The sequence below is a fragment of the Periplaneta americana genome, chromosome 6, assembly GCF_040183065.1.
Source record: "Periplaneta americana isolate PAMFEO1 chromosome 6, P.americana_PAMFEO1_priV1, whole genome shotgun sequence".
NCBI classification, from domain to species: Eukaryota; Metazoa; Arthropoda; class Insecta; order Blattodea; family Blattidae; genus Periplaneta; species Periplaneta americana.
In genome coordinates, this window is record NC_091122.1 from 83,303,247 (window position 1) to 83,328,861 (window position 25,615).

Consider the following 25,615-nt stretch of genomic DNA (forward strand, 5'->3'; position numbering starts at 1 on the left):
AATTTATTATATTGTATTAATAAAATTTATAACTTACAAAAAATCGAAATAATTTTGAATTGTATTCTCATAATTATGAAACAAAAGGTATAAATTCTTTAAGATTGTTTGAAACAAAATGCAACACTGGTACAATATTACAGTAATAGTAGCAATTTAGGCCCAAGAATATGTAACAAATTTGTATTTAAATATCCTAATCTTGTCAATTCTAATAGTTCTAGTAGGTTATTAAATTAAAAAAGTTATGTATGGATTTTATAAATAATGAAAAATTGTAAATTTAAATTTATATATTCTTACTGCGTAGCAGACATAAAACAAATTATATTATGTAGGCCTACTTCTTAAATTCAATTCAGGAATCCGCCCTGGGCACTAGTTTTACTCCTTCAGAGGTGAGCTAAAGTTTTTTTTTCTGTTTTTATTATATTTTATGTTATAATTATTAGCAAAATAAATAAATAAAAATGCAATGTGTCTAATTAACTTAAAACATAAGTACTACATGTACACAACTCAGTAGTCCAAACGAAGTTTAGCCATTTAACGAATTTTCATCAAATTCTATTCCTGACTGATATTCAAATTTGTGGGGTACAAAACACTTGAGAAGTACAGTAGGTTTCTCCAAATACTTCAATTTTCCTTTGTATTTCCATAATATTATTGCTTCACTATTATAGTATCACAATTTTCTAATCTCTAATCCATATCGTATCTTAAATAAGGTGTAAAATAATTTTCAATACCGAACTCTACTTTTCCAAGAACATTCTGTAGTGTGATTTAAGTGCAGTAACTAAAAATACAGCAAATATAGCTACTGTATTTTAAATGTAACATTAAATTTCTTGTTTTTCTAAATGTTGTGAAATCTTAAAATAAGATTACATTTTTAACTATTACGACTACTTTTATTTCAACGTTTCACTCATTTTCGTCTGTCAGAATACACTATGTTATAATTTAGGCTATAGCCTATTATAATTAAATCCGATGTATAGGCCTACAAAATCGTCAGCTTAGAAAGGTAAGGGCATCCCAAATCATGACGTGAATGGCGGGAGACATAACTGTAATGTTTTCTTTGTCTTGGCAGATGAAAGAAATGTTATCAGCACCAGTTTCTCTAGTCCTTTTTCGCTTTTTATCCCCGAGAACGTTTGGTACTTAATATAATTTGTAGTTGTAATCAATAGTAATTGGTTCCCAAGGCTACCGACTTTATCAGTTAATACATATCTCAAACTTGCTAGCCTGGGAATGAGAAGAATTGAAGGGTTCAGAACCATAGTGGGCCAAGAGCTATTTATTAAAAATGGAGAAAAGAGGGTTAAAATTAAATGATTACCATAATTTAATGAAAAATATAGCAAGTAATATAAAGTATGCACGTTAAAACTAAATGATATGCCAACCTTCATTCAACTATGATATTAATTTAATTTTAACACTTACTTTCTCCGTTTTTACTAAATGGCGCTTGGCCCACTATGGCTTTGAAGTCTACAATTTTAGGTCTGTGGTGAAGGCACCTCTAAGATGGACAATTTTACATGATTGGCAAGCCTAATGACTAACAGACTTCAATTTCGTCTTAAAGAAACGAATGATACATTTCTTCCTTTCATAGCCTAATACAGAATCATATTTCTTCTACACAGTGTATAAATCTACGCTGTGGAACCTTTGGTAGTACTTTCCTTCCGAAATAATTCATGCTCAGGGCCATGACTGGCAAAGTTAAATATTCACAATGTCTTCGTCCCTCTTATTCGGTAGAAGAGATCTTTCAGGTGTCGTAAATCTACAACCTGGAGTTTCCAATTCTGCTTTCCGTAATAATCTAAGTTAAATGAATATAAGGAATATAAGCACAGACAGCCTCTCATATAGAGTAAAGTTTTCTGTACCTAACGAATTGATATTTGTCAATTCCATGTGTGATTGAATTATATAAACATCTTAACTAGAGACGTTATTTTAAACAATTGAATGGTTTAAGAAATAAAATAAACATACTAAAATTAAATTAAATGTTACATACTAAAGAATTTAGATATTATATGATCTTAATTTTCTTATTATAGCCTCATAGCATAGAAACTTTATCAGTTTCCTATTAATCTGAGAACAGAAAATATATTATTTATGGCTAATTTCGCGGCTTGAAACAAACAACTGTAGGCTATAGCTACAATGTAAAATAATTTATTTCCAGTTAGTTTTATGTCATGTATTGTATTGATTAAGGCTGGTTGAGTGGAAGAGAAGGCCTTATGGCCTTAACTCTGCCAGCTAAAATAAAACATTATTATTATTATTATTATTATTATTATTATTATTATTATTATTATTATTATTATTATTATTATGCTTTTTATTGTTAAAGCATTTTAGACATAAGTCTATATTATGCTAGTGGAATGCCGATATAAATTCAATTCATTTCATTTTTTTTAAATAAGTAAGATTTAATAATAATACTAATAATAATAATAATAATAATAATAATAATAATAATAATAATAATAATAATAATAATAATACTCTTGTTGTATGTGAAACATAGATTTTCTTTATTATTACAATTATATTTACAGCGATTTAGTAATTTATGGGCCAAATTAGTGGCCACATAACGTGATTAATTCTGGAATACTTAACAATATAGATTTGTTTGTATTACGAAACTTCAATAAAATTATATTTAATTGATATTGAATGTTGTAAGAGAGAAATAGTCAATATTTCATTTTATGTGTTTACATTTTTATAAATTTTTGTATTAGGTCTATTATTGTTACATATTTTAGTTTTCGAATAATTTCAAATTTCATAGTTTTTGTTACTTGCAAATATTGTTGTTAATTATGGCGTAAGTAAAAATATAGATTTATCCTTGAACGTCATAATTATTTACATTTTACATTAATATTACTTTACAGATTTAAAACTTCCAATATCTTGAACTATATGAAGAGTACGATAATCTTAAACTTGTTTTAAGTTGTATCACTAAGAATACAGTACAACGTAAATAGATAATTGTGATAAGTTATATTTATGAAAAAATGTAGACTTATAAAACTTGAAAGATCAGTAGGCTGTCATATTATTTGTTATACCTAAAAAAAACTTATTATTATTATTATTATTATTATTATTATTATTATTATTATTATTATTATTTTGTATTTATATCGTTAGACGAAGTAGCTATAAATATATAATGTTAGATCAATTAAAAATATCCATTTATTTTTATTATTTAACTGCTAATGGTAATATTAATAACTGTGTTAGAATTTACGTCTATGTAGGATTATTTATTTCCATAGCAGTAATTTATTGACACATCTCATTCATAATTTAAAAAAAGTAGAAATACACAGAATAACAAAAATACATACGGATTATACTATTTATACACTCGTGGCTACTTCCGTCATTGACTTCTAGCAGAATGTGGTGCCCACAAGTGGCGAGGTAACACGTTAAAGTACAGAGTGTCCAACATGCCCGACTGTCCAACAGACCCTAGTTTACCCTGTATGGTTCAGAAGAAATGTTTTCTGTATTTATTAAAATAATTTGTGATAGGCCATGTAAATTGGTAATTTCCAAACAAATCGGTTTAAATCAAAGACCAATAATAATACAGGCTATATTAATACGCAATAAATTCAATAAATTGTTGTTTATATAACTTAGTAATAATTCCTTACGCTTACAAATGGTTTCTAAATACTGACATAGATTAATAAATAATTGTGTCTATTATTTGATCTTCCAGTAAGTTTCATATTTTGTATTTATTTCTCCAATTAACAGATATATTTTGGACGTGTAGTCCGAAATAGAGTTCTTTATACTGGAAATATGTCGCCTTTTTACTAGAATACTTTTAATAATTTTCAAGAAGTGCATAAGTGGTCATTGTCAGAGTGATAATAGTAATACATAGTATATTATTTTAACTTTGATATATGAGAGTCCTATGGAAAAGACCATGTAGAAGGAGGACTTCACAGCTCCTTTCTGTAGTTAATTTACTACTAAACACTTGGTCTAGGTGGGCTTTTAAATTGTTTGAGGTCGATTTTGAAAAATGGGAAAGGACGAAAAATTACATCTTCCAATCTATAAAATTATATTAAGTTCTTCTCATTTTTCACTCTCGTTCCTTTATCTTTATTTCAGTCTCACACTAGAATATAGTCCCATAACTACCTTTACTTCCTAAATGTTTGATATGAAGAAGTTTTCAATTATATAAATTAACAATGTAGTCCTACTGTACTTCTTGTTATGGTCTATTTCCGAAACAGAGATAGCTGTATTAATTTATCTGGAAAATTCCAGACCTCCAGTGACATTTATTAGGACTATTTCGTGAATGAAATAAAAATGTAAATACTAAGCTATATCCCTAAAATTCGCTCACAAAATGTTGATAATTGTATATTTATTAGTATGCCTACTTAATCAATTCAGATATTGTGAAGTTGAAATAGATGGATTTCGAAAAGAAATTGGATGTTATTCAGTAATGCCAATTGATAAAAGTGAAATACAGGTTTAACAATGTTAATTACAAGTACTGCGCTTTTCTCATGTTATTATAACAGAAATACATTTTCCTTACCTGCTGAAGTCATAATTAAATTTAAACATTTTATAATATAATTATAAATAACCTGATTAATACATTAATTAAATGAACAATTGTTATGAATGAGTGTCATTTTCATTAGATACAATGGACATGGTATTAAAGCATGAAGATGTAGTGGAAGTAGGATTTCGCACTTTATTTAGTACTGTACATTTGATTTATGCTCATAGATCTACGGAGAAACAGTTGCTGACATTAACTAAACAAAAGAATGACCATGCGATAAACCGATAGTGATAAATCGAGCTGCAAAAGGTATCGCGATGTATGACTGTGATTGGTTGGAATCCAAAATTTCATTACACTTCATTGGCCGAAAATGGAATGACGTCATATAACGAAATAGACATCCTAATAATTCTGTTAGACATGTTTGACCTGCAAACCTAGATACGTGATTCATAATTAACCTGATATGAACATTATTGATATGATAAGGAGGAAATTGTAGGTAAAGAAAGAAAATTATATATAAGTCGATGTCACATCAATTTTTGTATTTTGTTTAAGGTGACAATTTTTAGTGGGAGAGTATAGTAGATTTTTTTTTTCTAATTGGTAAACAATTTTCACTTTTTTATGTAGAAATTTTATTAATATTTAAACTTTCTAGTATATGGGCCTAATTTATTTTTACGCATCACTAAACAATAACGTTCCGTGTATTTAAAAACATAATTTCTTTCCGAAGAAACAAATTTAGTAAATATTTTTCTGTGGAAACAGAATATTCATGAGTATGGACATGTCAAGGAATAAAGATATTCAGGGTTGTTGATCATCAATGAAGGCATTAGTTTATTGCGGTGTTAATGAAATAGCATGAAATGTTATAAGTAGGCCTACAACTTTGAAAGAGTAATTACGGGATACCTATTTTTATATTTAGATTAATTAACGTCAAATGGGAACCCTGAAATATTTCCAAAAACTATATCTGCAAATATTAAAAATAAGGATATTTCATAAACCATCTCTTATGTAATTTTGTTAAATAATTTAATTAATTAACATGTCCGTTTTCAAGATATGAACAATACGCAATACCGTACGTTGTTTCTCTACCTAAGTTTGAAAAAAAAATATATATAGGGTAAACTAGGGTCTGTTGGACAGTCGGGCATGCTGGACACTCTGTACTTTAACGTGTTACCTCGCCACTTGTGGGCACCACATTCTGCTAGAAGTTAATGACGGCTACTTCCGTCATTCACTTCTAGCAGAATGTGGTGCCCACAAGTGGCGAGGTAACACGTTAAAGTACAGAGTGTCCAGCATGCCCGACTGTCCAACAGACCCTAGTTTACCCTATATATATATATATATATATATGTATATATATATATATATATATATATATATATATATGACTAGATGGATTTATAATAATAGCCTACTAATAATAATAATAGTAATAATAATAATAATAATAAAATAATAATTTATAATCATTGATATTTTAGATCTAGCCTATATAATGTGCTGAACATAAGATAATTAAATTATATGGTAGAAAATATTATGAAAAACGATTAATATAGGATATATAATATATATGTAAGCAAATGAAATTATTATTTATAAGAAACATGACATAGTACAGTACAGATACTGATTGGTTTATTTCAATAAATATATTGTAGCCTATACGTATTTTTTTGTAAATGTAGTCTTAACTTATATTCAAAGTATTACAAGATCTTAGTAAAGAGAAGTCAAGTAAAGAAAATTCAGTTTTGAATTAAATTCTTCCAACCTGAATATGATATAGATATTACGTAAATATCAACATATAAATTTAATCATACATGAAAATAGATATAAAACATATTTAGATCAACATGCAAAATATTCTACATAATGGAACATTATGTTACAAAATAGGAGCAATGCAATACATAATAGGCCTACATAACATAAGGGAAGAACCATAATTATTCGAGAACAATTTTAAACATTTGATTTAATGTATTTAAAATAATAACGAAAACAAGCATAACATAAAAGAACTTCAAGGTAATTGAAACTATGTAATGCAAATTTTAAGATTTACAGAAGTTCACAACTCTTAAATCACTTAGTAAAATAAGAATTGGACACCTACAGAAGTTTTGTACTAAAGAGAAAATATTGGAAATATACCTTCATATATGATAATCTTCTCAGTATTGTAGTCATTATATAGGAGAACTCGTACTCCAAAGGAACAAGCTTCAATATGGAGAGGTGTTGACTTGAGATTCCTACAGTTTCTTTACATCATACAAGGAAATCCCTGAAATTAATATCATATTCCCAATAAACATGCGAACTTAATTTTTTAATTGTTTCTAGTATAAGAACTAAAAATTTAATTTTAAATAAATTAGATAGGCCTACTTACAAAACGTAAGGCATGTTAAAACGAGATTCATAATGTTAGGAAAATTCTGATGTAAGCCTATGCCTACAATAAATATGATTGAAATCCAGGTAATTAATTTAAATATTTCTGTGTAATGTAGTAAATTAAAACTTACAATTTCATCAGGAAGATAAATAAAACTACACTACTTTCCAAGGGAAAATACTGATCCATAATTAATAACTAATAAAAAAAATTAAAATAAAACTTACATACATTTTGGAAAGTTTATTTTTAAAAGTTGTTATGGTTAATTACTTGTTCGAATTGTAGCTATAATACATAGCTAAGTTACCATTTGTAATATAAGAAATCACAACAGTAAATATTACTATTATTATTCATAACATTTTATACATATTTAAGATGTCTATTTTGACAAGTAAAGCTCGAGAAATGTTCAATTCATATTTGAATAAATTCAGTTAGTTGGTAATATTTAGGCATCTACGACATTACATAAACGCAATAATTTCAATAATAATGGTAATAATAATATATTTTGCAATATTTAATTTTTTAATAATAATATATTTTTCCTTAGCTTTTTGTAGTTATTTTACATATTATTATATTTCTTAACATACATGAAGATATTGTTATATACATAGCATAAACGTGAATTTGTAAAATATAATACTTATTCGACTGTTATTCAGTCATCTAAAAGCTTCCACGAAAACAGTATTTGAATTTATGACAAATAGAGTTGCAGTAGTGGTGAACAACGCAGCTAAGATTAAGATCAAGTATTTCGATTTAAACTCTTATTGCTAGTTTACTTACTATACTCAGAGGCCTACAGATGTTTGTAATTTTTTTAATTTTTATTTTATTTAGTAATAATATATCAAACATAAAACGTTACATGAAAGTATCCCAAAAGAGCAAAGCTCGTGTTCGGGGACAGTTCTGTTTTGATAAAGTAACTTGAGAATGACACAAAAATTTACATAATTCACGAAAATATCTCTGTTTTTTAAATTAAAATTTAAAATATTTACAATAATTATTATTTGCTCTATTTTCTGAAAATTCTTTGATTATTAAAACTACTTTCATAGGATTATAAAATATTTACATTAGATTATTCTAGCACGGCAATATCTTCATTCCTTTAGGATCTGAAAATGTGTTTCAGAAATGAAGCTGACACAATTATTATTAAATATAACACTACTGAAGTAATAAAAATGAATGTAATAAACAATAGTATATTAAGATTTTTCTACAGTCCGCTAGCAGTTCATCGAAATATACTCTCGACTGATTTTAATCTAACGTCAGACAATCACACAGACAATTTCCGTCATTTAAGCCAATATGATGCATAACTTTCTCCTGCGGCAACATAAACATAATATTTAAAATGAATATGCGCATGCTCGTTGGGATTCAAACCTTCGAGTTATTCATTTGAGATAATGAGAAAGCAGTAAATTTATCATGAAAGAAAGTGCTATTGGTTTTAGTTATGAAATACGTTTTGTATATTGGAAAGGGCCACAAATATAATTACGACATGCAACACTTTCTATTGTCTTCCTATATTTTGCTCTTTTATTTAGCTACACTAGACTGGCACACGCTGACTACAGTAGCAAACACATCGGTGGTACAGCATATAGATAAATGTTCATGCCGTAGGTGGGATTCAAAATCACGACAGTCGCTTCATTACAGCCAAACACAATATGGAACGTTTCACATTGATGATCATGAACCAACAGTAAACATAACAGAACTCCTGGATCGTGTGGTCACCATGGCTCAAGATTATCGCTTAGCACTACATAGAACGAACATTAGACAAACAACATGAACCCAAACACGAAAGTTGACAGATGATAAATGTATAGTTACCTGCCAAGAATCGCATTCGAGTTCCCTGGATATTTTACCGAAACTGTAGGCCTACAACTTGATTCAAAAGACAGGGATAATAATAATAATAACAATAATAATAATAATAATAATAATGCATATTAATATATATAATTTGTATCTCATTTATAGATTTCTACTGTCTCATAGGTAATTTTTCGACGTTGTTTAAATGTGAATTTTAAGTTAGCGTCAACTTAAGAAAAGTAAATAAATTCTACTTAAGCATGGATATCGTTGTAAAACAACCTGAGATTGAATGAAATTGATTTATAATGTAATGATGGTGGCAACTAAAAATAACACAAAAAAATCAGTCACAATAAATGAACTAATGTGATATTGAAATATATTTAAATATAAAGGAATTCATCTTACGTGTAGACGCGATGTGTCGCTTGCCTGCAGCTCGTCGTCTCGATATGTTGCTCAGTAATTCACCGGCGAGGTAACTGGTTTGTCTCCGAGGTCAGGTCGATCAGCTCCCCGTCGCTGGCACGCGCTCCCAGCAGCCCTATCTGCACGGACTGCTCGAGACAAGTGCTGCAGACGCACAATGGAAATCAAACCATGAGCACAACGGAAAATTTGTAATATTTGATTCACCATATCTGTTATCTCAGGTACTATTACTTTATTCTTCACATGTTTAGTTTTATACATACAGTCTCTCTCTATTAAATATATTCCAAAAGTATAACAAACTACTAACGAAAGATTGGAGCATGTCATTTAAAATTTTATTCTGGAATGCCAAACTGGATTTATAAATTAGAAAAATGCACCCATAATTTTATTTTTCTAGTTTAAAAGTATCAAGAAAAATGACGAAATTATAATTTGAGAACACAATAATATATTTAGATTTTTTCATTGCTTCCAATATTTGAAATATAGTAACTACCACAGAGAAACTCAAAAGCGTATGCATACAATAACTTCAGCATGTGATTATTTTCGAACGTAGTGAAGTCAGCTAAGTTTGTCTATTAAAACCAAATTCAAGGCTTGAATTTACAAACATCCCAAGTCCATAGTTCACAGAATTTGAGTACTTATCTCACATATATCGTGTTTTGCATAGGCTACCATCCTGTAAAAAGAAATATCCCTAGTTGAACTCCAAGCCTTTTGAATCATACAAATATTGATTTCAATACTCTTATATTACAAGCCAATATGGTTTCATTGCTCTGCCGAAAAATTTACTTCAATGGATTTGGGATGTTGGTCAATTCAGGTCTTCAATTATTAATTTTACTTAGATTAAATTGTTTCAGAATCCTATAATTATTTAGTAGTAGATGCAACAATTTAATACTACCAAATATTAAGCCAAACTTATATTTATATCTACAACAAGGGAGACATATCTAATTCAGAAGACAACTTCAAATGGAAATATAAAATTATTTTACCACTTTGCAATATATTTGGTGTTTAACTATGCTATGATTTAGGGTAGACATTAAGTACAAATTTTCTTTTCCTTTCATTTGTAACTGCTTTGAAAATGTAAAATGATTTGGTATATTTTGCTATACAAGAACTTATTTTTTTCACTTACATGAAATATATATTTGAAGAAAAAGCACTTTTTTAAATTTCATATTTTTGTTTTAAATATGACTTGACTGAACTTGGATAAGTTAATATTTGAAAATGAAAAGAAAAATATTAAAATAATAGAATTAAATTGGCTTAAAAGAAAAAAAATGTGTCTGCAGTAAATTTCAAATTGGAATTTAAATTCAATATTTTATTACTAGTAATTAATCTAAATTCAATATTAAGGAAGACGTTCATGCGTCTGTTCACAATTCATTAGTGGTCCATTATTGTAAGCTATGAAAACTCTCAGAAATTAGAAAAGAATTAAAATTAATAATATGCCATTTTTAGTTCAAAAAGTAGCGTTTCTAGCTACAGTCTAGCTGACTACAGTTCGGTTCTGGATAAGGGAAACACATAGTATTTACCTTCTTCTCATAGGGATTGGGTATGCATATAGTCATGTATTTGTTCTGTGCTGTGTAATTGATAGTCCTTAATCATGCTAACTACATGACCAGTGAGTCCAACTAATTGTTTATAAGTTATATAATGATAGTATTTCTTCGAGATTGAGTATGAAGCAGGTCAAATGTCTCAAATGTTTGTGGATATTGTAGTGTAGGAAGTACTAAAATATTAATAATATGTAAATAAATCTTAAGAATATTGAAAGCAAAATACGGAGATACAGCCAATTACTGTCTTGAAGTTATAGTTGTGTCGGTATTGTTACTTAGTTCCGAGCCGTGAATATTAAAAGGAATTTGATTTACGTACGTATTTTTGAAAGAATCTCCAAATCGGTTACAATGTTCATTTAGGAAATCAAATAAAGTAAACATAACTTTTCAGTGCGTAAGAAAGGTACTTTCAATTGAATTGTATTAAATTCTCTTGTATGTACATATTTCGTGACGTATAGATATGGATTCTGTAAAACATATTCCCTGCACTACAATGATATGTATTTTAAAATAAAATAAATGAAGAAAAATTCACGAGGAACACAATAATATAAAAATATATTAAGGCATATAATTAAATACTCATAAATGTGTAGGTTTGTCAGTATCATTACATGGTTTCAAACCATTTCTATTGACAAATCAGGAGATAAAATAAAACTTCCGGCGGCAAATGAAGTTTAAATATCTTCCTTATCTTCAAGAAGTCTCGAAATTTAATAGAATAACTAACGAATGAACTGCAGAAAGAATAAAAACATTTGGAATATATGAAAAATAAACAACAATATTTAAAATTATTCTATAAACAGAATAAGTCCACGTTGTATCCTTAATTATACACCTTAGAATGTCGGAAGATAAAGAAGGAGATTAAACTGCTTAAATAGCATGGTAACAATTTTTAACTTCGTCCATAATCAAAGAAGACATAGACTTAATTTACGTAGGAATATGGAAATATATTTTTGACAAGGATTTTAGTGTCTGCCTCTTTTATTGTGTCTTCTCTTATATGTAGTTTGGAACCATGTTTTTGTTATACTGCCTACTTGAGAATATTTTATATAAGCCTTTTTGCCATAAAACTTCTGCACCTTGATTTCTCTACTTTCTATAAAAATATATTTGTTTTTAATTGTGTGTCGATGATATAGCCTACATGTATTTGTACAGTTTCTTATCAAGAGCTATTCAAAATGGGATGAAAATGAAACCATTTTATAAGTTTAAAAATGTTGACAGAAAATGGGATAGTGACTTAATTTACAAAAAAAAATGTATAATAACAAGATAATTTGCAAGAAAACTATATAATACTGATAGGTTATTTATATAAAATTATGCATAATTTGCATTAATTTACACAAATAGCACCCATTAATATGTAAAGATTTTTAGTTTAACATATACTTATCTCCTTAGATTATTTTCTATTATTTAGTGTACAAAGACAAAATAGTTAATAACAAAATTATTGAAGGAAAGTGGCAATAGAAATAAATATAAATTCTATTCACTCATTTATAACTACTGAAACCAGAGACGATATTTGGCCTCAGTTACTAAAGCTTTCAAGAGACTTTTATGTTCAACTGCGTCTTGACTGCAATCATAGTCAAGTTCTCCTTCCAGCGGAGTCGTGGTATTCCAAATAGTCTTCTAGCTTCTATAAGAATTTAGGGAATAAAATTAAAAGAAATTAGCTCATTGTTTAATATTTATTTACGTTCAATTTTACTGATTGATGCTAGTCGGAGAGAGAGAGAGAGAGAGAGAGAGAGAGAGAGAGAGAGTGAAATACGACGATAATAAAACAATAGTAGAATGGTAGTAGGCCTATATATCCAAATTAATATGATTCCTTATAATTGACAATTTTTCATCTAAGATCCATTTTTAATTACACAGACTAGCTCAATGGCAAAAAAACTCAGCTGTAGCGGATATAAACATTTGGGAGAATGGAAATTATAGCAGAAAACTTGGTCTATGTTCTCTTTTCTTCATCATAAATCTAGCAGACTCTCTATTTTGCTTCAATGATACGCCGTGGAATAATTAAATAAAGACGACATAAGAAAATGTTAGCGGATGTGTAATTAAACATTGGGTTAAATTTTACTTCTTTAATTTTGTAATCTTAAGTATTTTAGGGAACATATGGAATTGAATGTATTCTTTAAATTATATTTAAATTTGACTTCATATTTCATGTGATATTTTATATAAAAATAGGCTATAATTATATATTGTTTAAAATAATCTATAGAATCCATGTGCAATGGATATTTTAAAGGAATAATATTGCTTTTATGAAATGATATAATACTGTAATAATTTGAGTTATAGGTATCACAAATATCACATTTACTGGATATCGAATTCAGATCCTTTTGAATGGAAACATTCTATTTAAAACCTCCAATATAAGAGAAATATTATAAGAAAATATCATAACCATATTTAAATTTCTTATAATTTTGATCTTTTAAATGTGTTTCAGTCTCATTAGTTTGAACGAATTAAAATTTTTCAAATTGTATTTACTTTTCACTGTCAATGTCTCTACTTTCGAGTTTAGGCGAATATATTTGGGTATTAGTTTCAGGTTAACATTTTCAGGGAATGTTTGTTTAAATAGGCTATGCTTATTTATTTTCCCTGCAAACCGTTTTGTTGATTAATTGAAAAGTGTATTTCTTTCCGCAAATCCTCAATCATTTTCTTTTTAAGAAGCGTGTATCCTACAATTGACTCCTGAAATCTTGACTCGTATTTAAATTTCTCAGCATTAAGAATTGAGATAAATACAGTAAACAGAGTACAGAGATTAATACAATCATTTCCGTTCCCTTTGTTGTCTTCTAGTTCTCAAATTTCAACAAAAAATTATACTGCTTTACAGTACTTATTAGAGATATCTTCATAAGGCATATTAAAATTACGGTATGTATCTTGGAGTTTCATTAATTCTGTTTGCCATTATTTCGCTTTTTTATTTGAAAATTTTGATATCTTTCCGAATATGTTCATTAATTATGCACGAATAATAGCATTTCTGCTTCTTATTTTCCTTTTCGCCAGATAAACATATATAATTCTAGATACAGAATAATTTGAACTCTAACGTACTTCTACACAGTATCAGTTTTTAAGGGGACAAGATACTCAGAATCACAAAAAATTAAATTTTTTTTAACACAAATAAATTCTCTGAATCTTCCTGATCAAATAGTTTTATAGTGATGTGATGTGTTTAACCTACAAAAAACAGTTTCTACTTAAAGCGAGTGTCTCATTAAATCAGTACTGCCACGCCCCTTCAATGAAATATCAAAGTGAAAACATTGTGCAGGATGTAAATACCAGTAGTGATAGTGTTGTAAATTAACAGTAATGATGTAGGCCTAAATAGTAGTGGTAATATTATAATTAGTGTAGATTTTTTAATAAGTCAGAAATTGATGTTAATCTTTAAACGCGGTTTTCTTAAAACAACATTTTTATTATATATGCACCTATTTCTCAGAAACTATTAGTGTTACAGAGGTGAAATTTTGCATGCTCACTGTACATCATATAATGACATAACAGTAGCACTTTTACATTGATATAATATGTATTACAAGAGTTAGATATATTTATGTGTTGAAAATTTCAGGTTTTTCTCGGTAGAATTTTTATAAAAGTAGGCCTATATTATTTTTTTTAATTGATAAAATCGAGCTAGATCTATAATTTTGCTGGTGAACGTAGATAAGTATATTGCAAATATGTATGAAAAGTTTTAGCCATGTACATTAACCACTTTTCAAGAGAAAGATACATGCATTTAACAATTTTTTTCTTCTTCTTTCATTTGAATACAATTTTTTTAACTCAGTTATAGCATAATAAAGATTTTATTAATTTGTCCCATAGAATAATATCTGTAATATTGACAATTAATATTTGAGGAGAAAAATATTAATTGTCAATTATAGCAGTTAATAGAACAAACTAACCACCAATATAATCCTAAAAGCATGTAAAGTAACATGTAAAATTTTTGAAATAACATCCTTTATACTTTCGGAGAAATAACCTCTTAAAATCAGCATTGACCTTATCCCCTTAAGATTACATTTATTTTACTTTATTATTAACTGCAATTTATTTTATTATGATTACCATCCCATCACATTATTATGCTATTGTATGCGTAATCTATACTTCTAATTATAATTGTCATTCTGTAATTGTTGTTGAAGGTATGTGAATTTGTGAACCACAAAGAAGATGTTGAAAATCATACGTGCAGTATGGTTAGGAAGTTTGTATTGATTTTTACAATATACTCACAGTATTGTTGTCTAAATGTTTATATATTTCTTCAATTCAAGTCTCTGGTTATGTAGTTAATGTAATGAAAGGGCACCAATACAATATGAAACAAAACATACTAGTTCTTCTATTAGACACAGAAAGAAACTTTCCTGTCGGGAACTAAACACAGAACTCTTTACTTTGTTACCAATAATCCGCCAAATGTTCTACCACGGACGATAGTCTATATATTTACACCGTTTTAATATTAGGGAAGTATTGATTTCGATATTGACGAAAACTTGACTATAATAGGGTTTCATTTTTCTTATAGGACACCACAAGTTTAATGGTTAATTGATATAGACACGTGATACTAAAAGGATTCAACATTCATCAGTGTATCATATTAGAGGAATGTTTTGGAAACTTTACGTCAGAGATATTTAAAAATCTTTCACTACTCATTGACCTACAATCGGCTCCAATGCTGTCTATATCTACAAATCCTTGTTACCTCGAAGTCCAGCCTGTTCAGCCTATTTCCATTCATAAACACCTTTCATGAATTGACGGGGGAAGGTCACGGTTCAACGGAGAAGAGGAGTGATCATACATTCCGACACTTTTTTTTTGTCTGTGTTTACGTTTGTGCGCGGGCGTGGACTATAGCTGTCTCTCTCACGTCATGTATTGGAGCTAAACTCGACTGATCTGCCACCTACTCTTAAAAATTGTTCCACATGTTACTTTCCTACTATTTGCTTATTTTCATTAATGTTTACTTGCGCTATCTACTCTTATTCGGGCTAGAGGAATTCACGATCTCTTCCGTCTCTATTTTACAATATCACAGTAATATAATATGTGATCAAGAAAATAATAATTATAATAATTTAAATGTTCCTTTTTCAAACTTTCCTCTGTTAAATGTTACTCTTTTATGTAAGTGCTTACATTGAATGTATTACATACGAGTAAATACATTCATATTTTGTTTATGTGACAAAATATTATGTGAGTGATCCATAAAGGAAATTATTTATTTCAAGTTTACGTTACCAGGTTTTGTGTATTGAATTAGCTATAGCCTATATAATTGTGTAAGCAAGAAATATTTAAAACATGTATAATTTAAAAAAAATATTCTGTGAAGTAATATTGATCTTACAATGTTAATCATGCTATAAGAGTTGGTTAAGATTGGCAGAAATGTGTTTCAGCTGAAAAAGCAGTCAAATGTAGTATAATTATAATAACATATCATAATATTTAATAATAATAATAATAATAATAATAATAATAATAATAATAATAATATTTGTTTATTTATTCTTGCGGAGTTAAGGGCATTAGGTCTTCCCTTGCACTCAGCCAGAAACATGTATTCGTTAACGAAATAAAATTGTTGAATTTTAAATATGTTGTGAAGAAGCAAACTACTGTTGTATCGGGTTAGGTTGGGCTGTATAAATATTGTACATATACACGAAAAGAATAATTAGAACATAAATTGCGCATGAGATGTAAATAATAATACAATAAATTACAATTAAAATACATACTAATAATATCAATAAATAAAGAAATCAATGGAAGAATAAAATAATTAATTAAATATATTTTCTACTATAAAGTTTAATCCAAAATTAATACTGCTGTAGATACAAAAAGATGAAACTACATTTTTCGTTACAATAAATTGAATGTTTAAATATAAGGCAATGCCATTTCGTTAGAGGCCCCAAAATACTTTCAGGATAGCAGGATGTTAAGACTCCCAATTCAGAGACAGTCAGCCAGCCTTTGTTCCCAAGAAAATAACACCTTTCTCTTAAGGGCTGAATAAACTATGTCTGACTGGAAGGATTAGATCGATGGAAAAAAATGTATGACCCTATCCGGATCTTACGGCTTGCAGATTAATACAGTAACTTCACCCCCGCTTCCTTAAATAAATATGTACACTTATAGGCTACATAAAATGCGTTCTTTATTTATTCATTCATAGTTATTCCGCCCAAGGATAGGTCTTTCACTTGAAAACCCAGCATTCTTCAGTTTTCCCTATTTTCTGCCGTCCTCTTAGTCTCCGCATAAGATTCATATATGTTAATGTTGTCTATCATCTGATAACTTCTTTTGCCCCGAATTTTTCTCCTGTTCACTTCTAGTGTAACCTTCAGTAGGCAGTTTCTTCTTAGCCAGTGACCCAGCCAATTTCTTGATCAGTTTCAGCTTTATTCTTTCTTCATCCACTTCTTTATCACAGTTTCATTCCTTAATTTTACGTTCCATTCTCCCATACTTCTCCATATCCACATTTCAAATGCTTCTAATCGTTTCTCTTCACTTCATCGTAATGTCCATATTTCTGCCACTTACAATTCCACACTCCACGTAAAACACTTCACTAATCTCGTAGTTCTTTTTTCCCGAGATACGTAGATAATTCTCTCTTTCCTATTAAAAGCTTCCTTTTCCATTGATATCTTCCATTTAACTTTCTGATAGCATCTCATGTTACTACTTACAGCACATCCCAAATATTTGAAGCTGTCCACTTGATGTTCTCCATTAATGAAATTAATTTTATTCCGTTATTGTTTACATCACTAAATGTAATATTATATAGGCCTATGGAGAAGAAGAACAAACATTTCCAGATTTTATAAGTGTAATAATTATGTATGTCCGTGAATATACTAGAGCATTCGGAATTTAGGAAATATCGATGGGTTTATAGGCGTCTTCTTAGCGGACATCCCCCATCTTTTTAATATAGCCTGACTACAATAAATTCTTTACATATTTTCTAACGTAGCGTATATACAATGACAAAAATAAATCTAAATGCTGTAACTAAGCATTGCTTCAAATATAAACGCTTTGTATGCTGATGAATAGAGTCCTGCATTTGGTTACTTTGAATACAAGTTAGGTGTACATCGATTATACTAGCTTCGTAAGTTGCGAATCAACGTTCACGCTGCGGTCTCTCCACTCACGCTTCGGTACTGCTTGTTTTCATCTATTTATTCGTGTGTAAAGTAGTTGAACAACAGGAATACTATTCATGTACACAGTACCATTCGATTTGGATTTAATAACAAAAATAACAAGATATTTATTTAAAGGCAGCTTATACGCAATAAAAGATAATTTTTACCACGGTAAAACAAAACTAAGACTATTAAGGAGCCCCTATAGGCCTATTTTCTGGAACCACCACATTTTGCCCGTATATGCAAAGAGAAAACCATTCGAGCTAAGATGAAGATACATTTACTGAAATACATTAAACTATATTAAATATCTATCCAATACAAACACACGCTCTCAGAGACGCTGTGTGCTCTCCACTGAAGCTACGTAGTGGCAATATCTTAAGAAGTGCAACAAATATAACAATATTAATTTAAGAAGCATATTCGAATCTCTTCCTACAACCGCTTTTGTTAACATTATGTATTAGTCGTAGTGACATAAAAGAAATCGAAGTCTTAAAAAATTGTTAACTTAATAGACAATTCAGGCACCACAGTCGTGGAACTATCATAGAGCCAATTGGCTAGTATATATCCATCGATTCATAGAGTCATTCAACCTAAGAGCCAACTGGCTAGTCTCTGATATTGAGACAACTCATCCTGCCTAAGGTTTTTCCGTGGTTTTCCTAAGGCGCTAAGACAAATGTCAGGATGAGCCCTAAAAGAAATGGGCCACGGACCTGCACTCATATCCCCATGAATCTCCCTAATTAACAATTACATCTCTCCCCCCTCTTCGCAATTGAGCCATCATATAGCCAAATGGCTGGTCTCGAAATTGAGACAAATCAACAAGGCTCATGACCTCCTACATAATAGCCAAATTGGCTAGTCTCTTATATGAGACAACTCATCCTGCCTAAGGTATTCCGTGGTTTTCCTCAGGCGTAAGACAAATGTCGGGATGAGCCCTATAAGAAATGGGCCACGGACCTATATGCCCTTCCCCATATATACTCACCTTTATTATAAATTATGTATGCCCTAGTTCAGATAATATTAATAGTCTATTAAACATACGAGGTTACTCAATAAGTCGCAAATTGAAAGGACAGGGACCTCTCAAATTGCAGTTTAGATTTCACGGCGCTTCTTCCGACGGCCTTCACCTGCTTTGTCATCGAACAACAGATGACGGCGTCTTGCCATCCTAACGGCAAACACCAGCCAACTCCTCCTCGCCCCGTTCCGTGATCAATTGATCAATCTCAGCCCCCCTCGCGTATGTGGTACCTAAGAGGTTACGTCCAATTTCGGCTTCCCCTTCAAAATTTTCTAGAGCTCCTTCAGAGGAGCAGCGTAACCCGGAGTGAGACTAGTGGCCAACAGGCTTGGAGCTCACATATTTAGTTTTGTACAGCCCCCAACCCCTTGCAAGGACGCGTTTTGCGTACCTTTTAAATTTTCCTCCCAATTCTCCTTCGATTTTTCGATTTTTTCGACCACAGTCGTCAGTCGTGAGCAGGTAGTCGTCGAGAAAGGTTGTCTTACAGAGCAGGTAGAATGGGTTGTGAACTAGCAACGTACCGGGCGAGGATTGGTACCTGGGCGGCGCGGGCGGTGAAGTGGATCCCGGCAGCTTCAGGCCAGGGGAGTGCGGAACCGACCCTGAGCAGCTTTGTGATCCTGATACTAGCCATGCTGTTGGTGATTGGAGGAGTGGAACTGAACCCAGGACCTGTGGAATCTGTGAAGTGCGGAGTCTGCAAAAACAATTTGAGGACTGGCCTTCTGTGCATCACCTGTTCGACGTGGTTTCACTTCAGCTGCCAAAAACTCAAGAGGGACCAGCATATTGAGGAGAACTGGCGGTGTAGGGAATGTATGAGGGACATAGCTGTTGAGACCACGGACACAGAAATTGAGTCGCTGAAGAAAGAGGTGGCGGAACTGAAAGAAAAGCTGCAACAGACGGAAGAACGACTGAGAGAGATGGAAGCTGAGAACAGGCGGCTACGCGAGGAACGACACGGGGAGGCAAGCGAGGAGAAGCAGATATTGGTGATAGGAGATTCCATGGTGCGACATGTGGGACAGGAAAATAAGGACCTCGAAGTGCTGTGCTACCCGGGGATACGAGTTGACGAAGTGAAACTCAAACTGGAGCAACAGGAGAAAAGGGACATAAAAACTGTAATATTACATATGGGGACCAATGACCTGAGGCGACGATTCGAATACGTTATGGGAGATATGTACGACTTGGCGTTAAGAACGAAGGAGCTGTACCCCCAGGCGAAGATAATTATCAGCGGGATAGTGCGGCGACGAGATTTTCACTGGACTCGGATTGGGCGACTCAATGAGGCATTCGACTGGGTGGCAGATAGAACGGGAGCAACATTCGTGGACCCAAATTCGTGGATCGGTGACGGGGACCTGGGACGTGATGGAGTCCATCTAAATCGACGAGGAGCGACGGGACTAGGAGCGCTGTACTCGAGGGCGGCGGCAACGGAGAGGAGCAACGACCGGGAATGACGGCGGCAAATAGTATGTACGAGTACTATTACAACGGCGGAGGAAGCGGCGACGGCGACGGGAGAGACGGAGGCGGTAGCGGCGGCCACAGCGGAAACAACAGGGATCACCAATATTATGTCATGTAATGGTAAGTCTTTAGTGGTGCTGCAGGTCAATTGTAGAAGTATTTATAATAAATCAATTGAATTCTGGAACCTAGTAGATTCGCATAATCCTGACGTCATAATAGGAACGGAATCATGGCTTTCCAGCGAAGTAGCAGACTCAGAAGTATTTAGAAACGACTATGTAACATACAGACGCGACCGTGTAGGAACAGGGGGAGGGGTTTTTATATGTGTAAAAGAGTGCCTGCAAAGCGCTGAAAATTTTAAGGACTCGGAGTTCGAAATGTTGGGTGTAGACATAGAGGATGATTATTCGCGAAACATATTACACATCATCGGTTTATACAGGGCCCCGAAAGAAGGCTTGAACGTAGTGTATAAAATAAGAGATATGTTGGAAAATAGAAAAATCCGCGGGCAGTATGTTATCGTTGCAGGGGACCTAAACTTGCCCCAGGTAAACTGGCAGGGTACAATAGAGGGAGGGATGAGTCAAGCCCAGTCATTAGTAAACGCACTCATCTGGAAACATAACTTAATTCAAGTAACAGACAGGCCGACAAGGGGAGGTTCGTTACTAGACATATTTCTTTTAAGACCCTCAGAAATAGTCGCAGGTATTGAAGTGATTCCAGGTATTAGTTACCACGACGCGGTAATTCTTGAAATATTATGGAATGCTAAGTACAAGCAAAGCGGAAAAAAAGAACAAAAATATCTTGCAATATAACAAAGCGGACAGAGAAGGCTTCCAAAATTATCTTAGAGAAAAGTACTCATCATGGGTAGTAAAGGGCAGTAGTGTAGAAGAATGCTGGGCGGAGTTCAAGCAGATTATTTTAACAGGAATACAGAAATTTATCCCGGTTAAACGCTTATCAAACAATCCCGATCCGGAATATTATAATAAATACATACGGAAACTGAAAAGAAAACTAAGGAAATCCTACAGACAGCGCAAGGAAAGCCTTGCAAAACAAACAAAATTCACACAACTATCGAAAGAACTGCTTAATGCGAAGAAGATAGCGCAGGAAAATTACCTAAACAAACTTTTCAAAGGTGAACAAAACGGGTGGGGGGAATTTTATAAATATGTGAAGAGACGACGCAAGGAAAATTATTCGAGCCTCCCCCTAAAAAATGACCGCAATCAATTTATCGTACAGGACAGCGAAAAATCAGAAAAATTAAATTCCTATTATGCCACTGTTTTTGGGATGAGGACAATAGTGCCACACTTAGCTTCTGTGGAAAATACGGGTCAGTTTTCTATCAAGCCTAGGGACATAAGGAGAAGGATCTCTAAATTGAAAACTCATAAATCAGTAGGACCTGACGGTATCGCCGGAGACGTACTAAAATTGGGAGGGGAAGCCATGATTCCCTAGCTAGTGCGTATATTTGAAATATCAATTAACAACGGTACTGTCCCGCGAGATTGGAAAGATGCAATAGTGGTGCCAATTTATAAGTCAGGGTCTCGCTCAGATACAAAAAATTACAGACCGGTCAGCCTCACCTGTGTGGTTTGCAAACAGATGGAACACTTGATTTCAGCTTATCTAAGGCAGCATTGGGATGACTCAAATTGGTTACATAACTGTCAGCATGGATTTCGGGGGGGCTATTCATGTCAGAGTCAATTAGTAACGGTATGTCAGGATTTAGAAGACGGAATAGATTCCAATAGCCAAGTAGATGCAGTGATTATTGACTTTTCACGCGCATTCGATGTAGTCCCACACGATATATTGTTGGTTAAACTACAATCAACGGGGATTGACTTCAGAGTGCTCCAGTGGATCAAGGAATTTTTAACTTGTCGTACTCAGAGAGTACGGGTAGGGGAGGAATTATCGAACCCAATTGAAATTACTTCCGGGGTCCCGCAGGGAAGTGTCTTGGGGCCTCTTCTATTCTTGGCTTTTGTAAATGATCTGCCAGTTAATATCTTGTCTAGGGTTCGCTTATTCGCGGATGATTGTATGTTATACAGGGAAATAAAAAGTCATGAAGATACTACTCTTCTCCAGAATGACCTCAGTAGAATAAATGATTGGGCAATAGCCAACAAAATGAAAATAAATTCTCTAAAGAGCAAAGCCATCAGCTTTACAAGGGAAAGAAATAAAATAGTCGCATCGTATACGTTAGGGGGTGAAACCATTCCGGAAGTTAACAAATGTAAATACCTTGGAATAACATTTAGCAGCGATCTCGGCTGGGGGGAACACGTTACAGACACAGCGGGAAAAGCATGGAGAGCGTTACACTTTATGATGAGGGTACTAAGAAAAGGTTCTGATAAATCCAAAGAGATTGCATATAAATCACTAGTACGTCCAGTAATGGAATATGGTGCTGCATGTTGGGATCCTTACAGATTAGAACATATTAAGACACTGGAAAAGATTCAAAAACGGGCTCTTAAGTGTTGTCGGAAAAATTCACCATTAAAATGGGACACACTCACGGACAGGAGAACGCGAATTCGATTATGCGCACTGTTCAAAACATACAGAGGTGAGCCTGCCTGGAAAGAAATAAAAAATAGGTTGCAGCCGCCAAATTACTCTTCAAGGAACGACCACTCATATAAATTGAGGGAAAGAAGGCAGAGGACGGACACTGGAAAGTTTTCTTTTCTCAATCGTACTATCAGGGACTGGAATGCTTTACCTGCAGACTTTCTAAAGGCTTTACCAACAACCAAAAATGTATTTAAAAATAGGCTTAAGGACCTTACTAATAGACGGTAATTATACACAGTACTTAAAGGGTGTAAATGATATGTTGTTATTGAAGTGTTGTATCAGTGAAGAATTATGTTGTGTCAGTGAAGTGTGTTGTATCAGTGAAGAAGTATGTCGTGTCAGTGAAGTGTGCTGTGTAAGTGAAACGTGTTCCTGTCAGTGAAGCTGTATAGGTTATAGTGGCAGTGCAAAGTATTTGAACAATGAAATGTGTTTGAAGTGTTAGTGAAATCAGGATAGAATCAGTGAAATGTGTCGTAGTTACAGTGCAGTGAGTGAGTTGACAGAGAAATGAGTGTAATGTTGAAAGGTACTTGTGCAGATATGAACATATACTCGTGAGTTTTAGTTCGATCTTAGTTTTAAGATACAAACTAGAATATTTCAAATGTTATTTTAAGTGATCGTTTCATTTAATTTAGTATATTCCTTATTGTTATTATTATTATTAATATTATTATTATTATTATTATTAATTATTAGTATTATTATTAATTATTAGTATTATCATTAATTGTATTTTTAATTAATAAGTTTATTATTGTCATTATTGAGTGTAATTAGTTACCACTGCCACCGGGTATATACCCATTGCAGTGTGAATAAATAAATACATACATACATACATACATACATACATACATACACATAAAAATTTTTATTCGCCTTAGCTACGGTCTACATTATTCCACTCGGAATTTGTCTATCAATGATTTTTACAACAAGGAAAAACGCATTAACACAGGGTCTACTTTAGATTTAAAGGTTGGAATTAACAATTAAAAAAAGTAAATGTCAGCACATATTTAAACAAAACAAATTATGAGTGCGTGCTTTACGAGTCTATACATTGCTGTGAATGACTGTAAACATTTTAAGAGTTTCAATGAAAAATTATTCTTTCTTTTTAATAAAATACACGTTCTTTCCTAATGAAGCGCTCGGTGCCAAATTCTTCTATTACAGCACTGATCTTCAAGAGCCCAGCTTTGTTTTGTTTTCGAATTTTCACTGAACAGCAGACCTGAACAACTGTGTAGTAGGGTCGAGTGCCGCTGAACTAAGTTATACTCCATACATATCTAACTGTTGCGAGTAGCTCTAGGTAACCAAACGCAGGATTCTACTTATGAATATAGTTATATATTATTTTATGTTATATTCCAACGGCCGAATAAATGGAAAAGACTTAGCCTACTTCTGTTATTTTACGTTATAAAATATGTAAGTAACTTACTAGACTTATTTTAATTATATTACAAAGAGGGGGATGTCCGCTAAGAAAACGCCTATAGCCTATAGGCCTATACATTTTTTTATTTTCTAAATTCTGAACACAATATATATATATATATATATATATATATATATATATATATATATATATATATATATATATAGTTGGCTAACATTTGAAAATGTTTTAAAATATTAATGTTACCAAAAAATAAACCTTGCTTGATAATGGAATGTCATATTATTTGTTGTATTGTTTGAAAATTAAAATTATTTTGTTTTATGGCAATCATTGCTTCCGAATTTCTAAATATGCACATATACAGATTGAGAGTTTTCAAACTATTTTGAACTGAATACTTAACTTTTTAAAAAAGAACCAAAGCCTCTTTAATTTAATATCCTTTTATATTATTCATTGTTCGATACACTCTTTTAACACTTATAATCACTGAATAGCTTCATAATATCTTTACTGTGTTAACTTTTGCAATTTACCTGGCTGACTAGTTTCGAAGTGTTATCCTTTATTGTCTGAAGCCTAGACTAAGATATTATAAAGTTATTCAGTGATCCTTTTATGTGTGAAAATTTTATGAGATAAAAATATATTTCACTTATATAATTAATACGTGAATCAAATTGATGGCATTTAAGTATGCTTAAATGCGACAGGCTCATGTCAGT

At 31.7% G+C, this 25,615-nt stretch overlaps 1 long non-coding RNA gene across 3 annotated transcripts in view; it reads right to left on the minus strand.

Annotated features, from left to right (window-relative positions):
* The window catches only part of LOC138701466 (uncharacterized), a 511,465-nt gene that overhangs the window by 130,048 nt on the left and 355,802 nt on the right, over positions 1-25,615 (minus strand). For all 3 annotated transcript variants that reach the window (XR_011332595.1, XR_011332594.1, XR_011332596.1), the window contains exons 3-4: positions 9,348-9,512; positions 6,824-6,956 (exon numbers count right to left, since the gene is read on the minus strand). This is a non-coding gene — a long non-coding RNA (uncharacterized lncRNA). The remainder of the gene's footprint in view (positions 1-6,823; positions 6,957-9,347; positions 9,513-25,615) is intronic.